Consider the following 23,729-nt stretch of genomic DNA (forward strand, 5'->3'; position numbering starts at 1 on the left):
CCACATATATATAGTCAAATAATTTTTGATAAAGGGGCCAACAATACACAATGGAGAAAAGAAAGCCTCTTCAATAAATGGTGCTGGGAAAACTGGAAAGCCACATGCAAAAGAATGAAACTGGACTACAGTCTCTCCCCCTGTACAAAAATTAACTCAAAATGGATCAAAGATCTAAACATAAGACCTGAAACAATTAAGTACATAGAAGAAGACATAGGTACTCAACTCATGGACCTGGGTTTTAAAGAGCATTTTATAAATTTGACTCCACAGGCAAGAGAAGTGAAGGCAAAAATTAATGAATGGGACTACATCAGACTAAGAAGTTTTTGCTCAGCAAGAGAAACAGATAAAAAAATAAACAGAAAGCCAACTAAATGGGAAATGATATTTTCAAACAACAGCTCAGATAAGGGCCTACTATCCAAAATGTTCAAAGAACTCATAAAACTCAACAACAAACAAACAAACAATCCAATAAAAAAATGGGAAGAGGATATGAACAGACACTTCTCCCAGGAAGAAATACAAATGGCCAACAGATATATGAAAAGATGCTCATCTTCTTTAGCTATTAGAGAAATGCAAATCAAAACTGCAATGAGATACCACCTCACACCTGTTAGATTAGCTATTATTAGCAAGACAGGTAATAGCAAATGTTGGAGAGGCTGTGGAGAAAAAGGAACCCTCCTACACTGTTGGTGGGAATATAAAGTAGTACAACCATTATGGAAGAAAGTATGGTGGTTCCTCAAAAAACTGAAAATAGAACTACCTTATGACCCAGCAATCCCTCTACTGGGTATATAACCCAAAAACTCAGAAACATTGATACGTAAAGACACATGCAGCCCCATGTTTATTGCAGAATTGTTCACAGTGGCCAGGACATGGAAACAACCAAAAAGCCCGTCAATAGATGACTGGATAAAGAAGATGTGGCACATATACACTATGGAATACTACTCAGCCATAAGAAATGATGACATCGGAACATTTACAGCAAAATGGTGGGATCTTGATAACATGATACGAAGCGAAATAAGTAAATCAGAAAAAACCAGGAACTGCATTATTCCATACGTAGGTGGGACATAAAAGTGAAACTAAGAGACACTGATAAGATTGTGGTGGTTACGGGGGGAAGGGGGGAATGGGAGAGGGAAAGGGGGAGGGGGAGGGGCACAAAGAAAACAAGATAGAAGGTGACAGAGGACAATCTGACTTTGGGTGATGGGTATGCAACATAATTGAACGACAAGATAACCTGGACTTGTTATCTTTGAATATATGTATCCTGATTTATTGATGTCACCCCATTAAAAAAATAAAATTAAATAAAAATAAAAAAAAGAAAGAAAATCGAACTGTATGCTGCCTAAAAGAAACACATCTAAGCAACAAGGATAAAAAAAAATTCAGGCCCTAGCCGGTTGGCTCAGCGGTAGAGCGTCGGCCTAGTGTGCGGAGGACCCGGGTTTCATTCCCGACCAGGGCACACAGGAGAAGCGCCCATTTGCTTCTCCACCCCTCCGCTGCGCCTTCCTCTCTGTCTCTCTCTTCCCCTCCCGCAGCCAAGGCTCCATTGGAGCAAAGATGGCCCGGGCGCTGGGGATGGCTCTGTGGCCTCTGCCCCAGGCACTAGAGTGGCTCTGGTCACAACATGGCGACGCCCAGGATGGGCAGAGCATCGCCCCTGGTGGGCAGAGCGTCGCCCCATGGTGGGTGTGCCGGGTGGATCCCGGTCGGGCGCATGCGGGAGTCTGTCTGACTGTCTCTCCCTGTTTCCAGCTTCAGAAAAATGCAAAAAGAAAAAAAAAACAAAAACAAAAACAAAAAAACAATTCAAAGTGAAAGGCTGGAAAACAATACTCCAAGCAAATAACATCCAAGAAAAAGCAGGTGTAGCAATACTCATATCTAACAATGCTGACTACAAGATAGTATAGATAATTAGAGACAAAAATGGTCATTTTATAATAACAAAGGGGACATTAAACCAAGAAGATATAACAGTTCTTAATATATATGCACCAAACCAAGGAGCACCAATATATATAAGACAGCTACTGACTGACCTAAAAAAAAAAACCGACTAAAATATAATCATACTTGGAGACCTCAATATACCGCTGACAGCTCTAGATCGTTCATCCAGACAGAAAATCAATAAAGAAATATTGGCCTTAAACGAAACACTAGAGCAATTGGACATGATAGATATCTACAGGACATTTCATCCCAAAGTGACAGAGTACACATTTTTCTCCAGTGTACACGGAACATTCTCAAGAACTGACCATATGTTGGGGCACAAAAATAACATCAGCAAATTCAGAAAAACTAAAATTGTACCAAGCATATTTTCTGATCATAAAGCCTTGAAACTAGAATTCAACTGCAAAAAAGCGGTAAAAGAAAGCCCATAAAAATGTGGAAACTAAACAACATACTTTTTAAAAATGAGTGGGTCAAAGAAGAAATAAGCGCAGAGATCAAAAGATACATACAGACAAATAAAAATAACAATATGACATAACAGAACCTCTGGGATGGAGCAAAAGCAGTAATAAGAGGGAAGTTCATATCACTTCAGGCATATATGAACAAACAAGAGAGAGCCCAAGTTAACCACTTAACTTCACATCTTAAGGAACTAGAAAAAGAAGAACAAAGACAACCCAAAACCAGCCGAAGAAAGGAAATAATAAAAATCAGAGCAGAAATAAATGAAAGAGAGAACAGAAAAACTATAGAAAAAATTAATAAGACAAGGAGCTGGTTCTTTGAAAAGATCAACAAAATTGACAAACCCTTGGCAAGACTCAGCAAGGGAAAAAGAGAAAGTACTCATATAAACAAAATCCAAAATGAAAGAGGAGAAATCACCACAGATATCATAGATATACAAAGAATTATTGTAGAATACTATGAAAAACTATATGCCACCAAATTTAACAATCTAGAAGAAATGGATAAATTCCTAAAACAATACAATCTTCCTAGACTGAGTCATGAAGAAGCAGAAAGCCTAAACAGACCCATAAGCAGGGAGAAAATAGAAAAAACCATTAAAAACCTTCCCAAAAATAAGAGTCCAGGCCCAGATGGCTATAGTAGTGAATTCTATCAAACATTCAAAGAAGATTTGATTCCTATTCTACTCAAAGTCTTCCAAAAAACTGAAGAAGGAGCAATACTTCCAAACACATTTTATGAGGCTAACATAACCCTCAAACCAAAACCTAGTAAGGATGGCACACACACACACACATAAAAACTACAGACCAATATCTCTAATGAATACAGAAGCTAAAATACTAAAGAAAATACTAGCAACTCGAATACAACAACATATTAAAAAAATAATACATCATGATCAAGCGGGATTAATTCCAGAATTTTAAGGATGGTTCAACATACGAAAAACAGTTAACATAATACACCATATCAACAAAACAAAGAACAAAACCACATGGTCTTATCAATAGATGCAGAAAAGGCATTTGATAAAATACAACACAATTTTATGTTTAAAACACTCAACAAAATGGGTATAGAAGGAAAATATCTCAACATGATAAAAGCCATTTATGATAAACCATCAGCTAACATCATATGAAATGGCATAAACTGAGGACTTTACCCTTAAATCAGGAACAAGACAGGGTTATCCACTCTCTCCACTCTTATTTAATGTGGTGCTAGGAGTTCTAGCCAGAGCAATCAGACAAGAGAAAGAAATAAAAGGCATTCATATGAGAAAAGAAGAAGTAAAGGTTTCAGTTTTTGTAGATGATATGATCCTATACATCGAAAACCCCAAAGACTCCACAAAAAGATTACTAGAAACAATAAACCAATACAGTAAGGTCACAGGATACAAAATTAATATACAAAAGTCCATAGCCTTTCTATATGACAACAACGAAATATTAGAAAACAAACTCAAAAAAATAATCCCCTTCACGGTTGCAACAGCAACAACAAAATACCTAGAAATAAACATAACAAAGAATGTAAAGGACCTATATAATGAAAACTACAAAGCATTGTTAAAGGAAATAAAAAAAGATACAATGAAATGGAAAAATATTCCTTGTTCTTGGATAGGAAGAATAAATATAATCAAAACGACCATATTACCCAAAGCAATATACAAATTTAATGCAATTCCCATCAAAATTCCAATGACATTTTTTAAAGAAATGAAATAAAAAATCATCAGATTTATATGGAACTATAAAAAAACCTGAATAGCCAAAGCAATCCTAAAGAAAAAGAATGAAGCTGGGGGCATTACAATACCTGACTTCAAATTTTATTATAGAGCCACATCAATCAAAACAGCATGGCATTGGCAGAAAAATAGACACTCAGACCAATGGAACAGAATAGAAAGCCCAGACATAAAACCACATATATATGGTCAAAGAATTTTCGATAAAGGGGCCAACAACACACAATGGAGAAAAGAAAGCTTCTTCAACAAATGGTGCTGGGAAAACTGGAAGGCCACATGCAAAAGAATGAAACTCCACTACAGTTTGTCTCCTTGTACTAAAATTAATTCAAAATGTATCAAAGACCTTAATATAAGACGTGAAACAATAAAGTACATAGAAAATAACATAGGTACTAAACTCATGGACCTTGGTTTTAAAGAGCATTTTATAAATTTGACTCCAAAGGCAAAGATAAATGAATGGGACCACATCAGACTAAGAAGTTTTTGCACAGCAAGAGAAACTGACAACAAAATAAACAGACAGTCAACTAAATGGGAGATGATATTTTCAAATAACAGCACAGATAATGGCCTAATATCCAAAATATACAAAGAACTCATAAGACTCAACAACAAACAAACAATCCAATAAAAAAATGGGAAGAGGACATGAACAGACACTTCTCCCAGGAAGAAATACAAATGGCCAACAGATATATGAAAAGATGCTCATCTTCATTAGTTATTAGAGAAATACAAATCAAAACTATAATAAGATACCACCTCTTACCTGTTAGATTAGCTATTATCAATAAGACAGGTAATAGCAAGTGTTGGAGAAGCTGTGGAGAAAAAGGAACCCTCATACACTGTTGGTGGGAATGTAAAATAGTAAGTACAACCATTATGGAAGAAAGTATGGTGGTTTCTCAAAAAACTAAAACTAGAACTACCATATGACCCAGCAATCCCTCTACTGGGAATATACCCCCAAAACTCAAAAACATTGGTACGTAAAGACACATGCAGCCCCATGTTCACTGCAGAATTGTTCACAGTGGCCAAAACATGGAAACAACCAAAAAGCCCTTCAATAGATGACTGGATAAAGAAGATGTGGTACATATATAGTATGGAATACAATACTACTCAGCCATAAGAAATGATGACATAGGATCATTTTTAACAACATGGATGGATCTTGATAACATAATACGGAGTGAAATAAGTAAATCAGAACAAACTAAGAACTGCATTATTCCATACACAGGTGGGACATAAAAATGAGACTAAGAGACATGGACAAGAGTGTGGTGGTTACGGGGGGGGGGGGCGATGAGAGGGAGGGAGAGGGGGGAGCACAAAGAAAACCAGATAAAAGGTGATGGAGGACAATTTGACTTTGGGTGATGGGTATGCAACATAATTGAATGACAAGATAACCTGGAGATGTTTTCTTTGAACATATGTACCCTGATTTATTAATGTCACCCCAATGAAATTAATAAAATTATATATATATATAATTTAATATATATTTATATTAAAATATAAAATATATATATTTTAGAGAGGAGAGAGTGGGAGAGAGAGAAGGGGGAGGGAGGAGTAGGAAGCATCAACTCCCATATGTGCCTTGACCAGGCAAGCCCAGGGTTTTGAACCGGCGACCTCAGCGTTCCAGGTCGATGCTTTATCCACTGCGCCACCACAGGCCAGGCTAATAAAATTATATTTAAAAAAGAAGTGGTATATATATACAATGGAATACTACTCAGCCATAAGAGGTGATAACATATTGCCATTTATGACAACATGAATGGACATTGAGAACATTCAATTAGAACATACTAAGTGAAATAAGTAAATCAGAAAATGCTGAAAACTAGATGATTCCACACATGGGATATAAAACTGAGACTGATGGACATAGATACAAGTGAAGTCATTATGAGGGGGTGCAGGAGGTACGTGGAGGGAGTAAAGAGAGACAAATATGTTGTAATGAAAAATGATTTGACTTTGGGTGAAGAACACACAACATAATCAATAGTTCAAATACTAGAGTAATGTTTATTTGAAACCTATGTACTCTTATTGGTCAATGTCACCCCATTACATTTAATTTTCTAAATAAAATTATATAAAAGATATTCAACACAACTCATTAGAGAAATACAAATCAAAACCACAATGAGATATCAGTTTACACCTGTAATGAGGGCTATTATCAAAGAGACAATAAATAACAAATGTTGGCAACGATGTGGAAAAAAGGGAACCCTTTGCACAGTTGGTGGAAATGTGAATTGGCATGGCCACTATTGAAAACATTATGGAGTTTCCTCAAAAAATTAAAAACAGAGCTACCATATCACCTAGTTTTTCACTTCTGAGTTCCTTCTTTTTATTTTGAAATTAAATATAATGGGGTGACCTTGATCAATAAGAGTACATAGGTTTCAGGTAAACATCTTCATAGCATTTGAACTGTTGATTGCATTGTGTGCCCATCACCCAAAGTCAAATCATTTTCTATCACCATATATTTGTCCCTCTTTTTTCCCCAACACCCTGGTAACCATTTTACTTTTACTGATGTCCATGAGTCTCAGTTTTGTATCCCACCTATGTGGGATTTGTATTTATTCAATAAAAATGAAAACTGTATCTCAAAAACATATGTGCACTCCATGTTCATTTCAGAATTATTTATAGTAGCCAAGATATAGAAAAGAAAAACTAAATGTCCATGGATGAATAAATATAAAAATATTATATATATGCACAATTTTGTTATATAAAAAGGAAAATCTTGCCATTTGCAACAATATGATTGGATCTTGAAGGCATTATCCTAAGTGAAATAATTAAGAAAGAGAAAAACATACACCATATGTGAAATCACAAAACAAAACCAAAGCTCATAGTCATAGCGAACAGAATAGTACTTGCCAAAGATTGAGTGTGGGCCATTAGAGAAATGAGTGAAAGAGGTCAAAATGTATAAACTTCTAGTTATAAAATAAGTAAGTTATGAAATGTAATGTTCAACATGGTGATTATAGTTAACAATACTGTTTTGCATATTTGAAACTTGCTAAGAGTAAATTATAAATATTCTCCCCACAAGAATAAAAATTCTGCAACTATGTATGGTGATGGATGTTAACTAGATTTACTGTGGTTTCCATTTTGCACTCTATACGAATATTGAATCATTATATTATATATCTGAAACTAATACAATAATGTAAGTTAATTATATCGTGATGAAAATAGGATTTCCATTGAGACATAAAATTGACTGTATAAAGCTAGGGAAAAAAGATAGGAAAAAGTTTCTTTGGAAAATTCAAGCTACTAAAAGTGTCTGCATACTCTGTGAAAGTTTGAAATCCTCATGGCTTCCTAGGGCATGATAAATTATCATAAGACTCTAGAAGGTCCAAAATCTTTACCTTTGTTGGTCTCTGTACTCAGTGTCAGGAGAAAAAAAAGTATAAAGCAGAGTTCTACAATATATATTCTGGCTAATTGCTGAAGGAGTTCAACTTACAAACAATGAAAGAGATATTTTATTTTTTTTGTTTTTAGCTTCTCAAATTTAGTGAATTCTCTGACAAAATTCAAGCTGAACATAAACTAATGTAGCAGAGACTTCGGTAACCACAAATGACAAGGAATACAGTCTTTACAAAAAAAAAACAGTTTCAAAAATTCAATAAATAGACAATTGCATTCAATAATTAAAATCAGTAAACCATGGGTAAGCGGGGAAATCTGATTTCCGAAGTAAGCATATTATAACAGAAAATTATAATGTATTCACTGAGAAAAAAAAGTAAAAATTATCTTTAAGGATTCCTAGAGATAGGACTTAACTCTTTTAAGTATACTGAAAATGATAAAGGGAAACTATGAACAAATAACTAAAGGGTGCCATAAAATTAGATATGAAAGGCCCTGGCCGGTCGGCTCAGCGGTAGAGCATCGGCCTGGCGTGCGGGGGACCCGGGTTTGATTCCCGGCCAGGGCACATAGGAGAAGCGCCCATTTGCTTTTCCACCCCCCCTCCTTCCTCTCTGTCTCTCTCTTCCCCTCCCACAGCCAAGGTTCCATTGGAGCAAAGATGGCCCGGGCGCTGGGGATGGCTCCTTGGCCTCTGCCCCAGGCGCTAGAGTGGCTCTGGTCGCGGCAGAGCGACACCACGGAGGGGCAGAGCATCGCCCCCTGGTGGGCATTGTATTGCCCCTGGTGGGCGTGCCGGGTGGATCCCGGATGGGCACATGCGAGAGTCTGTCTGACTGTCTCTCCCCGTTTCCAGCTTCAGAAAAATACAAAAAAAATTAGATATGAAAATAATCAGTAGAGAAGGACAAATATATGGTGATAAAAAATCACTGGATTTTGGATGATGGACACACAATGCAATGAGCAGTTCAAATGCTATAAGAGGTGTTCACCAGAAACCTATGTACTCCTATTGATCAACATCACCCCATTAAATTTAATTTCTAAAAAAAAAAAAAAAAAAAAAAAAAAGAATAACCATAAAGAGAAAGAAATTATAAAAAGCAACAAAGTACAAGTTCTGGAGCTAAAAATTACAGCTGAAAGAAAAAGAAATTCACTGGAGGAGTTGTTCATCAGCACATTTGAACAAGCATAAAAAACAATAGTGAACTTGCAGTAGGAAATTAAAGTTATAGATTATGAAGACCTGGAATAAAAATTAAAAAAAAAAAATCTGAACAGAACCTAAGGTACCTGTGTGACACCTTAAACCATGCTAACATACAAAATATGGGAATCCCAAAATGAGAAAAGAAGTGGACAAAGAAAGAAAGAATGTGTGCACAAATACTGGCCAAAGTTTTTTTTTTTTTCAAATTGTTTAAAATACATGAATCTACATGTCCCAAAAGCTCAACAAACTCTAAGAGGATGAACTCAAAGAGACCCACACTGAAACACATTATAATCACACTGTGAAAAACACAGTTAATGAGAATCTTGGAAACAGTGAGATGTAACTTGTCATATACAAGTTTCATAGTAAGATTTACAGCCAAATTCTCATCATAAATCATATAAGTAGAAGATAGTGAGATGACATACTTATTTAAAGCGCTGAGAGAAGGCCCTGGTCGGTTGGCTCAGTGGTAGAGCGTCGGCCTGGCGTGCGGAAGTCCCAGGTTCGATTCCCGGACAGGAAACACAGGAGAGGCGCCCATCTGCTTCTCCACCCCTCTCCCTCTCCTTCCTCTCTGTCTCTCTCTTCCCCTCCTGCAGCCGAGGCTCCATTGGAGCAAAAGATGGCCCGGGCGCTGGGGATGGCTCTTGGCCTCTGCCCCAGGTGCTAGAGTTTCTCTGGTCATGACAGAGTGACGCTCCGGATGGGCAGAGCATCGCCCCCTGGTGGGAGTGCCGGGTGGATCCCAGACGGGTGCATGCGGGAATCTGTCTGACTGCCTCCCCGATTCCAGCTTCAAAAAAATCCAAACAAATAAATAAATAAAATAAAAATAAAGTGCTGAGAGAAAAAAACCTTTCAAGAAAAAATTCTATATCTGGCAACACTATCTTTCAAAAATGAAGGCAAAATTAAGACATTATTTATAAAGAAACTCTGAAAAAGTTTATTATTAGTGGAGTGATGTACAAGAAATAATACAGATAGTTCTGCATCCTGAAATAAAAGTACAGTAGATAGAAAGTTGAATACATATGAAGAAACAATGAAACCCAGTAAAGGTAACCACATAGTTAAACATAAAATCTAGAATTATATTAATTTTAGACTGTAATGCTACTATTTCTTACAAATTTGAAAGACACATGCATAGAGGGGTTGAGGGGACTGGATGAAAAAAGGTGAAGGTATTAGCTCAAAATCATATATATATAACTCACAGACAAAGAAAACAGTATGGTGATAGCCAGAGGAAATAGAGAGTTGGGGGGTAGATGGGGGTTAGCAAGGGGGGAAAATGGGAATGAAAAATAACTTTGCTTGGAGCAGAGGGGGCATAATGCGGTGTGCATTTGGCGTTTTGCTGTACACTTAAAATCTGTGTGATTTTGCGAACCAATATCATCCCAATAAATTATTAATAAAAAAGACAAATGCATAAAAATATTTATAAGACTAAATTATTTGGCACACAGTGTATAAAGATCTAATTTTGTCAACAACCATATAAAAAGGGGACAGAGCTGTATAGGAACAGAAATTTTGTATGCTATTAAAGCTAAATTAACATTAATTATTATAAATTTAGAAAATTAATTGCAATCTCCATGGCCACTATTAAGAAAATATCTAAAAGAGAGAGAGAGAGAGAAAAGAAATGAGAAAGGAATCATTAATAATGCAATACAAAAACTTAACTAAAGAAAGCAGTAGTGGAGTAATTGTAGGACAAAAAGTTATAAGATTCACAGAAAGAAATAAAAGTAAAATGGCAAAAGTAAGTCATACCTTATCAATAATTACTTTTAAAAATAAATGGATAAACTATCTAATTAAAAGTCAGAGACTGCATGTTGAATAAAAAACATAATCCAGCTAGCTATATGTTATACATTGAAAGTGAAGGGATGGAAGAAGATATGTAATGCAAATAGTAACTAAAATATAGCTGGGTTGGCTATTCTAATATCAAACAAAATAGAGTTTAAGTCAAAACCTATTATAAGAGATAAAGAAAGATATTAAATAATAATAAAAAAGTAAATTATTCAAGAAGATATAATAATTTTAAACATGCACAAAGTAACAGAAACATATAATATATAAATCACAAATTGACAGAATTGAAGGGAGAAATAGTTATATAATAATAGTTAAGATTTCAATACTTAACCCTTTAATAATGGATAGAACAACTTGACAGAAAATCAATAAGGAAATAGGTGACTTGAACAACACTATTAGCCAACTAGAGCTAATGTATATCACTCACAGTGAAGAAAAATTTACAACCAGATGGATTTACTGGTAAAATGTACCAAATACTCAAAGAAATAACACTAATTTTTGTCAATCTTCCAAAAATAGGACAGGAGGGAACACCTCCTAATGTATCTTATGAGACCATATTACCCTGCTACCCAAGTATGATAAAATGTATCAAAACAGAGAAAATTACACACCAATATCCTTTACTGATATACATGCAAAGACCCTTAATAAAATTCTAATACATCAAATCCAATAGCATAATAAAGGAATTATATAGCAACAATGAACAGTCTGAAAAAAAAGAAATTAATAACACACTTGCATTTACAATAGTAGCCAAATATACCTAGGAATAAATTTAACGAAGAAGGTGGAATACTTGTACGCTGAAAACTACACAACATAGCTGAAAGTAATTTAAAAAGATCTAAATAAAGAGAACAACATATGGTATTCATGGAATCGAAAACAATATTGTTAAGATAGCAAAACTGCCCTGGCTGGTTGGCTCAGTGGTAGAGCGTCGGCCTGGAGTGCGGAAGTCCCGGGTTCGATTCCCGGACAGGGCACACAGGAGAGGCGCCCATCTGCTTCTCCACCCCTCCCCCTTTCCTTCCTCTTTATCTCTCTCTTCCCCTCCCGCAGCAAGGCTCCATTGGAGCAAAGATGGCCTGGGCGCTGGGGATGGCTCCTTGGCCTCTGCCCCAGGCGCTGGAGTGGCTCTGGTCATGGCAGAGCGACGCCCCGGAGGGGCAGAGCATCGCCCCCTGGTGGGCAGAGTGTCGCCCCCCTGGTGGGCGTGCCGGGTGGATCCCGGTCGGGCGCATGCGGGAGTCTGTCTGACTGTCTCTCCCCGTTTCCAGCTTCGGAAAAAAAAAAAAAAAGATAGCAAAACTACTCAAAGTGATCTACAGATTTAATAAAATGTGTATCAAAATTCCAAAGGTTATTTTTAAAGATGTGAAAAAGCTGATTATCAAATTTATATGGAAATTCAAAAGGATCCAAAGAGCCCCAACATTCTGAAAAAACAACTTTCCACCAATAGATGAATGGGTAAAGAAAATGAGGTGTATATAAATACAATGCAATATTATTCAGCCTTCAAAAAGAAGAAAAGGCCCGACCTGTGGTGGCGCAGTGGATAAAGCGTTGACCTGGAAATGCTGAGGTCGCTGGTTTGAAACCCTGGGCTTGCCTGGTCAAGGCACATATGGGAGTTGATGCTTCCAGCTCCTCCCCCCTGTCTCTCTCCTCTCTCTCTCTCTCTCTCTCTCTCTCCCTCTCTCTCTCTTTCTCTCCCTCTCTCTCTCCTCTCTAAAAAATGAATAAATAAAATAAAAAATTAGAAAAAGAAGAAAAGTCTGCCATTTACAACAACAAGAATGAACATAGAAGACATTATGCTAAGCAAAATACTGCATGATATTTATATGAGGTATCTAAAATATTTAAACTCACAAACAGAAAATATAATACTAGTTGCTAATGGCTAAAGGAAGAGGGGAAGTAGGGCATTGTTTTTCAATGGGATAAACTTTCTGATATGCAAGAAAAATAAGTTCTAGAAATCTACTGTATAACATAGACCTATAATTAACAATACTATCCCCTTTAAAATATGTTAAGAACATAAATCTCATTTTAAGTGTTCTTATAAAAAAGAACAACACAAGGAAATTTTGGGAGGTAATGGATATGTTTAGTACCTTAGTATGTAGTAATATGTTTCTATCTAAATTCATCAAGATGCAAATATTAAATGTGTTCAATTTTTTGTATATCAAATATACCATAGTTAAGCTAGAAAAAGAAGACAAACACAGAAAAACACTTCCTGATTTCAAACTTTAATATAAAGTTATAAAAACAATGTGGTAATGGCTTCAGTTTAAACATCTTGATCGCAGAATGGAAATGAGAATCCAGAAGTAAGCCCACACATCTGTGGTCAATTGATTTTTGACAAAGGAGCCAAGACTATTCAATGGGGAAAAATAGTATCTTCAATAAATGCTGCTGGGACAACTGGATATCAACATAGAAGAGAATGAAGATTGACCTATAATTCATACCATATATAAAAATTAACCAAACTGGTTCAATATCCTAAATATAAGAGTAAGCCCCAGAAAATTCTTCAAATAAAACATAAGGTTAATCTTCACGATCTTGGATTTGGCAACAGATGCTTAGGTGTGACCCCAAGAGCACAAACAACAACAAAAATCATTTTGTGCATGAATGGACAGAATCAAAAAGTGAAAGATGACCTACAAAATGAAAGAAAATGTTTATAAAGCATATATCTGATAAGGGTATAGCATCTAGAATTTATGAAGACCTTTTACAACTTGACAACAAGAAGGCAAATAACCCATTTTAAAAAATGAAAATAACATCTGTTGAAGAGGATGTGAAAAAACTGGAATCCTCATGCTTTGCTGGTGGGAACATAAAATGAAATAGCTCAATGTGGAAAACAATTTATGACTTTTCAGTTCCAGTCCTAGGTATATAATCCAAAAAGAACTTAAAACACATAATCAAACAAGTGCATGTAAAAAATCTTTGTTGCAACATTATTCACAATAACCCAAAAGGTGGAAACAGACAAAGTGGTCCTCAAAGGATGAATGGATAAACAAATGGACATTGTTCAGCCACAAAAAGGAATGAAGTACTAATACATGCTACAACGTGGATGAATTTCAAAATGAATTATGTTTACTGTAGAAACGTTGGAAAAAAGATAATAAATGTCACCTGTTTTCCCTATCTAAAGGTAATAACTTTTAATGTTTTGGTTAATTACCATTACAGTATTGTTGTTTCATTAGAAAGTATGTTTAGAGTTACAGAAAATGACGAATATTACCTTTGGAATTAACTCAAATGTACTGAAGACTGCTTTGAAATGATTACCTACTCTAACGGTCCAACCTGATTAAAATTAGTGGCAAGGTCTTCCCTGAAATGAATTAGAATTTAGATAGAAATTCACATTCATATTAAGTGAACTGAAAGATAAAATCGTAGGTTCTTCCAACCCTTTTCTATGCTTTGGGTTAGCAAATCATCCCCAATAAATCAGGTTTTTTGGTTGTTGTTTTTTTTTAAGATTAGCTTTTAGGAGCACAATTCAGAAACATCAAGTATAACTAATCAGACTGTCTTCCTACCTTCTAGTTTCTGTATTTTTGGAAGATGGTAATTAGAAGAACAGCAAAGAGTCTGCATCGAAATAACTGCAACACTTTTAATTCAATCAAAATTATTAAATCTTTTAAATAAAAGGTAAATTCAAGTTAATTTAATTTATAAAATTGATGACAAAATCTGAAGCACTATCATCTAAAATTAATAGAATTTGGGAGGAAAATTACTACACTAAGGACCAGACAAATTTCCTTAAGAGACATCAGGCCTTTTCCTACTCCAGGTTCCTTTCCAACAAACAACAGATGGAAGTTAGATCAGATGACCTTTGAGACTTCCTCCCGATTCAGAGATTTTTATAATCCTTTGAGTTGGTAATGGGAGAGCTGTCCATCCTAGCTGACAGTATTCTTACTGTCAGGCCTATGTACACATATGACATGCATTCACATTTTTATACTTTATCAAGTAATAATAGTTTAAATTGTTAAATGCTTTTAAATTTTCTAAATGCTTTTATATATGCTATCTTATTCAGCCCTAACAATGGTACTGTGGCATGGATGGCATCATTCCAGTTTTACAAATTAAGAAAGACACAGAAAGAAGTTTATTATCTCCCCCCTTTTCCTTAATTAGACAACCTATAAGACACAGCTAAGGTATTACAGCCCTCTGATTAAGAACCAACTTGGATTCAGATCATCTGTCTCTGAATTCTTCTTGCACTTACAGTATGTTTTATATTTTTATTATTAACTGTTATTTTTCTTTATCTATTTTGTCCCATGTGTTGTACAAAGAAATTTACAGATTTTGCAATCAATGGGTTTGAATCCTGACCTTGCCACATTCTAGCGAGTGACTTTGGACTAGTTACCTAAGTTCTCTGAACCTGTGTTTCTTACCTCACAAGCTAGTTTTGCTTATCAAATAAGATAATGGATGTAAGACATCTTTACATGTTCCCCATCAGGATGTAAGCCCTAGGAGGGCAATGACCATACCTTAAACTTCTGTTGCCTTTCCAACAAACTTGGGTTATAGTATATATTTGATACCTACTTTTCCATGGACTAGAAAGGCTTAGAATGCATGTTTTTGGAAAAAAATAGAGTTCTTAATAATGCTTATACAAGAGCCTTTGACTCTAATATACCTAAATACCTTTTGCTAGATCTGATTACTACTTTAACATGCTAAAAAAAGTTAATGGCTTCCACATTCACAAATCATTCACTCATCAGAGAAATTGAGTTTCTTTCATTTTAATTGTGTAAACTCCCCACAGATAGCTCACTTTAAACTTATTAAAGACTGGAATTACATTTATCGTGGGGTGGGTGGTGCATGAAGCATGGGAAAAGTGCCTGATGGTGGAGGCACAGTGCATAGAGCATCAACTTGGTATGCTGAAGTCTCAGGTTTGAAACCCCAAGGTCACCAGGTTGAGTGTGGGCTCATCAGGCTTGATCATAGACTCAACAGGTTGAGCACGGGGTCACTGGCTTGAGTGTAGAATTATGAACATGATCCCATAGTCGGTGGCTTGAACCCAAAGGTCATTGGCTTGAACAAGGGGTCACTGGCTCAGCTGGAGTACCCCCTCTGTCAAGGTATGTATGAAAAGCAATCAATGAACTAAAGCGATACAACTATGAGTTGATGCTTTTCATCTCTCCCTTCCTCTTTCTCTCTCTTGCTAAAAAAATAAAATAGTAATAATAATAAAGAAACATGGGAAAGGAAAAGTAGGAAGAACAGAAATTATAAAAGTTTATATTAACACAGTGAGTGTTATAAATTATTCCTAAATAATTGGATATCTTTATTCTTTTTTTTTTTTTTTCATTTTTCTGAAGCTGGAAATGGGGAGAGACAGTCAGACAGACTCCCGCATGCGCCCGACCGGGATCCACCCGGCACGCCCACCAGGGGCGACGCTCTGCCCACCAGGGGGCGTAGCTCTGCCACGACCAGAGCCACTCTAGCGCCTGAGGCAGAGGCCAAGGAGCCATCCCCAGCGCCCGGGCCATCTTTGCTCCAATGGAGCCTTGGCTGCGGGAGGGGAAGAGAGAGACAGAGAGGGAGGAGGGGACGGGGGTGGAGAAGCAAATGGGCGCTTCTCTTATGTGCCCTGGCCGGGAATCGAACCCGGGTTCCCCACACGTCAGGCCGACGCTCTACCACTGAGCCAACCGGCCAGGGCCTGGATATCTTTTTATATAGCACCTTATAATCTTTCCCTTTCTGTTTCATGCCTGAGTATGATTCTTTTTTTTTAAATTCTTTTTTTAATTTTAATTTAATTTTATTTTTTTACAGAGACAGAGAGAGAGAGTCAGAGTGAGGGATAGACAGAGACAGACAGGAACGGAGAGATGAGAAGCATCAATCATCAGTTTTTAGTTGCACGTTGCAACACCTTAGTTGTTCATTGATTGCTTTCTCATATGTGCCTTGATCGTGGGCCTTCAGCAGACCGAGTAACCCCTTGCTCAAGCCAGTGACCTTGGGTCCAAACTGGTGAGCTTTGTTCAAACCAAATGAGCCCTCGCTCAAGCTGGCGACCTCGGGGTCTCGAACCTGGGTCTTCCGCATCCCAGTCTGATGCTCTATCCACTGCGCCACCGCCTGGTCAGGCAGTATGCTTCTTCTAAATATTACATTTAAATAGCCACTTGTTTCACTGATACTAAAGCTGTTACAAATACTATTTTTTAAATCTTTCATAATCCATAGCACTCTGAAAGATGAATTTATATTTTATCAGTGCATTTGCTTGAATGTGTTTGGCAACTTGAGTTTGAAATGTGAATATTTTTAAGGAATATAAAAATTGTCCTTATTCTTTACTTTTAACATAAGAAAAAATAGTAACTTTTATTTTAAATTCATTTTCAAGATGAATTCTACTTATTCTAAGCCTGGATAATATCACCAAAGAAGCCTGGTATAGGGAAAAAACACTGGGCTTAGAAACAGACCAGAGTTGGATTTCTGGCTCTACCACATACTATAGGACTGTGTAAAACTTTCAACTTCAGTTTCTTAATTTATTATGTAAGAATAAATGATGAAATGCCACTATGTTGCAAATGAAATGAGATGCTATGTCTTAAAATACTTTGAAAAGGTAAATAATTATGTTAATTAGAACCCAATAAAACTATTAATGCAAGTGAATGCTTATTATGACACAATGAAAAAATTATTTGTATATATATCCTTTTAGGTGTGTGTAAATGGCATCCTAAAATCTATCCAATTTGAATATTTTTATTATAATTAAACTAGAATCAGAGATTATCAATACTGAAATGGACCTTGAAAATTATAGTCTATACCACACAACTGTATGGAGGAGAACCATGAGGCCAAGAGGAAAAAAGTACTTGTGCTAGATTATGCAATCAATCATGACATCAGGACTGGTGCTTTGGTCCCTTTTCTTCCAGTCCAGTGTGTTTCTTACTTTACCACAATATCTCATCTCAATGGTCCTTTTTGGTTTTGTTATGAAACTACTATCTATCCCCAACTTTCCTCGAATTTCCCTGTACTAAGATGTTGATATGCCTTGGTAAGCAGCTTTCTCCTTGAGGAAAGAACACTATACACACAGAGAATAACCTAGCAGGTAGTTCTTCCATACATTTTTACCTTTCTGCCAGTATCTTGTCAACTGCATGACTCCTGGGGCAACAGGTAGGAGACTCAGAAAAAGTAACTCAGTGGGGGGTCATGTTACTCATTTTTATAAATATTTAGCTTCTGTCTTGCTGGGAATAACAAAGAGAAAATAAGTTACCAATTTTCACAGTGTTCTTTTGATTCCCTTTCCTCTTACTTTGTGATAGTTTATTTTATATCCTTTTACTTAACAATGCATTTATTAGTTCTAGTAATTTTTTGGTGGAATCTATAGGGTTCTCTACATATAGTATCATATAGTCTACAAATAATGACAGCTTTACATCTTCCTTTCCAATGTGGATGCCTTTTATTTCTTCTTGTCTTATTGCTGTGGCCGGGACTTCCAGAGGTATATTAAATAAGACTTATGAGAGTGGACATCCTGTCTTGTTCCCAATCTTAAAGGAAACACTTATAGTTTTGGCCCACTGAGTATAATGTTAGCTGTGGGTTTGTCACATATGGCCTTTATTATATTGATGGATGTTCTCTCTATTCCCACTTTGGTGAGAGGTGTTCTTTTTAATCATAAATGGGTGCTGTATTTTATCTGTATGTGTTGTATCATGTTAATTGATTTGCAGATATTGTATCAATCTTGCATCCCTGGAATAAATTCCATTTGATCCTGGTGCATAATCTTTTTAATGTTTGCTAATACTTTGTTGAGGATTTTAGTTTCTATGTTCATGAGGAATATTAGCTTGTAATTTTCTGTTTTCATGGTTTATTTATGTGGTTTTGGAATGTTATGTGTTTTTTTGAATGTTTGGTAGAATTCAACTGTGGACCATCTGGTCCAGAACTTTTGTTTCTTGGAAGTTTTTTGATTACTACCACAATTTTATAGTTGTGATCTGTCTATTTAGATTCTCTGATTCTTCTAGATCCAGTTTTGGGAGTTGTATATATCTAGTAATTTATCTATTTCATCTAGCTTGTCCAATTTGTTGGCATATAGTTGTTCATGATATTTGCTTGTAATCCTTTGTATTTCTTTGGTGTCAATTTTTACTTCTCATCTTTCATTTCTGATTTTATTTATTTGGGTCCACTCTCTTTTTTCCTTGATGAGTCTAGTAAAAAGTATTTTTTTTATCTTGTTTATTTTTTCAGAGAACCAACTCTTGCTTTTATTGATCTTCTATATTTTTTTATCAGACTCTATTTTATTTATTTCTGTTCTGCTCTTTATAATTTTCTTTCTTCTATTCACTTTGGGCTTTGTTATTCCTTTTCAAGTTCCTTTAAGTGTAAGGATAGATTGTTTATTTGAGGGTTTTCTTGTTTCTTGAAGTAGGTCTGTAATGCCATGAATTTCCCCCTTAGAATTGCTCCCGCTGTGTCTCATAGATTTTGGGTTGTTCTGTTCTCATATATTGTGATAAAATTTTACTGTCTACAAAGTAAATTCATATTTATTATATAAACTTATTCTTATAGAAACTATATGAAGCAGGGATAATTATTCTTATATTACAGATGAGAAAACTGAGGATCAGAGATTAATTATCCAAATTTACATAGTAAATAAGAGGCAGAGTTGAATTTCAATTCAAATCCTCTAAGTTCAAATCAAAAGATCTTGCTACTATACCAGAGTTCCCTATAATTAAAAAAATTAATTGAGGCCCTGGCCGGTTGGCTCAGTGGTGGAGTGTCGGCCTGGCGTGTAGAAGTCCCAGGTTCTATTCCCGGACAGGGCACACAAGAGAAGCGCCCATTTGCTTCTCCACCCCTCCCCCTCTCCTTCCTCTCTATCTCTCTCTTCCCCTCCCGCAGTCGAGGCTCCATTGGAGCAAAGATGGCCCTGGGCGCTGGGGATGGCTCCTTGGCCTCTGCCCCAAGCGCTAGAGTGGCTCTGGTTGCGGCAGAGCGACGCCCCGGAGGGGCAGAGCATCGCCCCCTGGTGGGCAGAGCGTCGTCCCCTGGTGGGCATGCCGGGTGGATCCCCGTCGGGTGCATGCGGGAGTCTGTCTGACTGTCTCTCCCAGTTTCTAGCTTCAGAAAAATACAAAAAAGAAAAAAATAATAATTGAATTTATTGAGATAACATTGGTTAATAAAATTATACAGGTTTCAGGTACACAATACATCATCTGTATATTGTATTGTGTGTTCTCCACCCTAAGTCACGTCTCCTTCCATCACCATCTATCCCCCTTTTACACTTTTACATCCCTCCACTTCCCCCAATCTCTTCCTTCCTGCAAAACATGACACAGTTGTTTGTAAGTTTTTTAATTTACTAAATCCATTCACCTTTTTCACCCAGCCCCCACAGTTGCCTATAATTTTGATATACTTAATGAATTCTGAAAAATATTAGTGAATACGTAATTAAAAGTTATTAACTATTATGCATAATAACTTGCAGAATAACTAATATTCTGCATATTAACTATTATACAGAATAAGTTTTAAGGCTGTAACTTAATAAAAATAGACATATTTCCACCTTTAAAACTACCTAAACATTTCTAACTTCTAAAAATAAAAGGGGCCAAAATTCCTTAGGCTGATCAAGCATCCCAAAGTATGTGACATGAGTCTAGAATCAGTCAGAATGAACTTTGCATTCTGCTTTAGCTAAATTAATTAAATATAATCAAAATGTAAGACTTTGTTTCTACACTTTCAAAAGTATAACTTATTCAGGAAAATTTGATTTTCATTTACGTAGTATATGGAAAAATAAAGAATAAAAAAGAAAAAAGCCATAACCACAGCTATTTAACTGCTTGAGAATGGTTGCTTCTTTCTCTAGTGATGACTTTTCTTAAGTTGTACATATTGGGTTCTCAGAGCATTTTCTGGATAGAATATGTAAAAATATGTCTGACTAGGCAGTGGCGCAGTGGATATAGCACAGGCCTAGGATACTGAAGACCCAGGTTCAAAACCCTGAGGTTGCTGGTTTGAGCGCAGGCTCCTCCGGCTTGAGGGCAGGCTCACCAGCTTGAGTGCAGGGTCGCTGGCTTGAGTGTAGGATCATAGACATGACCCCATGGTCACTGACTTGAGCCCAAAGGTCACTGGCTTGAAGCCCAAGGTTGCTGGTTTGAGCAAGTGGTCACTGGCTCAGTTGGAGCCCCCAGGTCAAGGCACATATGAGAAAGCAATCAATGAACAACTAAGGTGCTGCAACTATGTTCTCATCTCTCTCTCTTCCTGTCTGCCTTTCAAAGTTTCTGTCTCTCTTTCTCTATGACCATATATATATTTTTTTCATAGTTTTCTCTTAGATATTTAGTGCTAAGTACAGTGTTACATGTATGAGAGACCTGGGTTTAAAACGCAACCCTGACCTTAATAATTACATAACCTTAGGCAAGTAAAGAAAGTTTTTCAAAACTATTTTCACTGTGCAAAATGGAGATGATAATAGAACATACTTCATAGGATTCTTATGAGGATTAAACACAATAGCATGTTAAGCACTTGGAACTTGATTAATAAAGCTTAGTAAATAATATTTCCTTTTCTCTCACTCCTTCCTAAAATAATTTCCTGTTACAAAAGCCTACATGTACTTTTAAAAATTGTAATTGAGTTTGTTAGGGTGACATTGCTTAATAAAATTATATAGGTTTCAAGTGTACTATTCTATAATACACAATCAGTACACTGTACTGCGTGGTCACCACATGAAGTCAAGTATTCTTCCATCACCATTTATCCTCCCTTAATAGTTTCTACTACCCCCACTCCCCTTTTTCCTCAGGTGGTCATCATATTGTTGTCTGTATCTATGAGTTTATTTTTATTAATCCCTTCATGTTTTTCACTCAGCCACCCAATCCCCTTCTCTCTGACAGCTGTCAGTCTGTTTTCTGTATCTATGAGTCTGTTTCTATTTTGCTTGTTAATTTTGTTCATTAGATTACACATATAAGTGGGATCATATGGTACTTATCTTTCTCTGCCTGGCTTATTTCAGTTTGCATAATAATCTACAAGTCCATCCATTCTGTTGCAACAGGTAAGATTCCTTCCTTTTTACAGCCACGTAGTATTCCATTGTGTAAATGTACTACAACTACAAAAGTCTACATATTTTTCAACTAAAAAGAAATTCTTACTAGCTGCATACTTAAGATTTTTACAATTGCTTTGATAACTCAACTTTTCTGAAAGCTTTTCTTATAAATGTAACCTCAACTTTTTATATTATATGTATTATAATAATTTCTCACTGAAATATTCTCTCTGTCTCTGTTTCTCTCTCTCTCTCTCTTTCAGGAACACACATACCCATTAATAAAAACAAAACACCAAAGTACTCACATCTTAACATCTCAGAGATTTGCAACTTCTGGAACAGATTCTCAACAAGCTCAATTATTTTTTGGAGACCTATAGTCAACATCTGTACTTCTTATATGTGTAGCTTATCCATCATATCATGACTTTTATCTTCTGTTGTTGAAGAATATCCAAGAATCTTAAGCCTTTGGAAAGGGAAATTCCAATACAGTTATGTGAGCAGAAGGCCAACCTTCCTCTCAAACACATTTTACCCTTTTAATGTTCTGTACTAAAGTCAGGATAGCAAGAGATTTAGATTTCCAAGTTTGATACTTCCTTTCAATAATTCTGCTAATCTGAGGTGTAGCACCTTTCTAATTTTCTATGTATACTGACAATCAGAATCTTCCACAGACCCAAGGAACTTATGTTGTAACTATGAAAAAACAGTCTAAAAGAAGAGTAATTGAATTATGTATGTGTCTATGTGTGTGCACTCATAATACATTAAAAAAAAAAGAAAAGGCCCTGGCCGGTTGGCTCAGTGGTAGAGCATCGGCCTGGCGTGCAGAGATCCCGGGTTCGATTCCCGGCCAGGGCACACAGGAGAGGCGCCCATCTGCCTCTCCACCCCTCCCCCTCTCCTTCCTCTCTATCTCTCTCTTCCCCTCCCGCAGCGCGGCTCCATTGGAGCAAAGATGGCCCGGGCGCTGGGGATGGCTCCTTGGCCTCTGCCCCAGGCACTAGAGTGGCTCTGGTCGTGGCAGAGCGACTCCCCGGAGGGGCAGAGCATCACCCCCTAGTGGACAGAGCGTTGCCCCCTGGTGGGCGTGCCAGGTGGATCCCAGTCGGCCGCATGCGGGAGTCTTTCTGACTGTCTCTCCCCGTTTCCAGCTTCAGAAAAATACAAAAAAAAAAAAAGAAAAGAAAAGAAAAACAGATAACAGTGAATTTAAGAACTACTCTATATTAGTCTTTTCATTAAGTAACAAAAGATGTACAGATAGATCTTATGTAAAATTTTCAGAATATTTATGGCTATTTCTTCTTGTTGATCTTCTATGCAAAACAAAATAAGATCATAATCTTACTTAAAGGACCACAATTCAGAATAAATATTAATTTCCTAATGACTTCAAATGTATTAAATTCACCTTGAGGAGTCTTTTCTATGCTTCAGTTCCTTCATGGTCTAATTAACTAAAAAGTCACACATGCGGTTTACAAAGTTGACAGAAACAAGAAAAAAAAAAACTTAGATTACATTTGACATTTTACCCATTCCCTTCTACATCACTCCAAAATAAATGAAGGAATGATCTTTCAGGAAAATTTAAAATGCTAAACCATTAACTAATAAACAATTACCATTTTGAATTTTGAAGTGTTTCAAAACATGTTTCCCACTTAGAAGTCAGAGCTTTA

At 36.4% G+C, this 23,729-nt stretch overlaps 1 protein-coding gene and 1 non-coding gene across 7 annotated transcripts in view; one reads left to right on the top strand and one right to left on the bottom strand.

Moving 5' to 3' along the window:
• The window catches only part of ZC3H12B (zinc finger CCCH-type containing 12B), a 208,114-nt gene that overhangs the window by 94,389 nt on the left and 89,996 nt on the right, over positions 1-23,729 (bottom strand). For 5 of the 6 annotated variants that reach the window (XR_010747891.1, XM_066357451.1, XM_066357449.1 and 2 more), the window contains exon 3: positions 22,344-22,507. The exons of the other annotated variant lie outside the window; for it this stretch is intronic. The gene's annotated coding sequence lies outside the window, so the exon portion shown is untranslated. The remainder of the gene's footprint in view (positions 1-22,343; positions 22,508-23,729) is intronic. 6 annotated transcript variants of the gene reach the window in all.
• On the top strand, positions 11,695-11,770 carry TRNAS-GGA (transfer RNA serine (anticodon GGA)). The gene has a single exon. It is a non-coding gene; the product is annotated as a tRNA-Ser (tRNA).

Source organism: Saccopteryx leptura, chromosome X (genome assembly GCF_036850995.1).
Source record: "Saccopteryx leptura isolate mSacLep1 chromosome X, mSacLep1_pri_phased_curated, whole genome shotgun sequence".
In the NCBI taxonomy this organism is placed as follows: domain Eukaryota; kingdom Metazoa; phylum Chordata; class Mammalia; order Chiroptera; family Emballonuridae; genus Saccopteryx; species Saccopteryx leptura.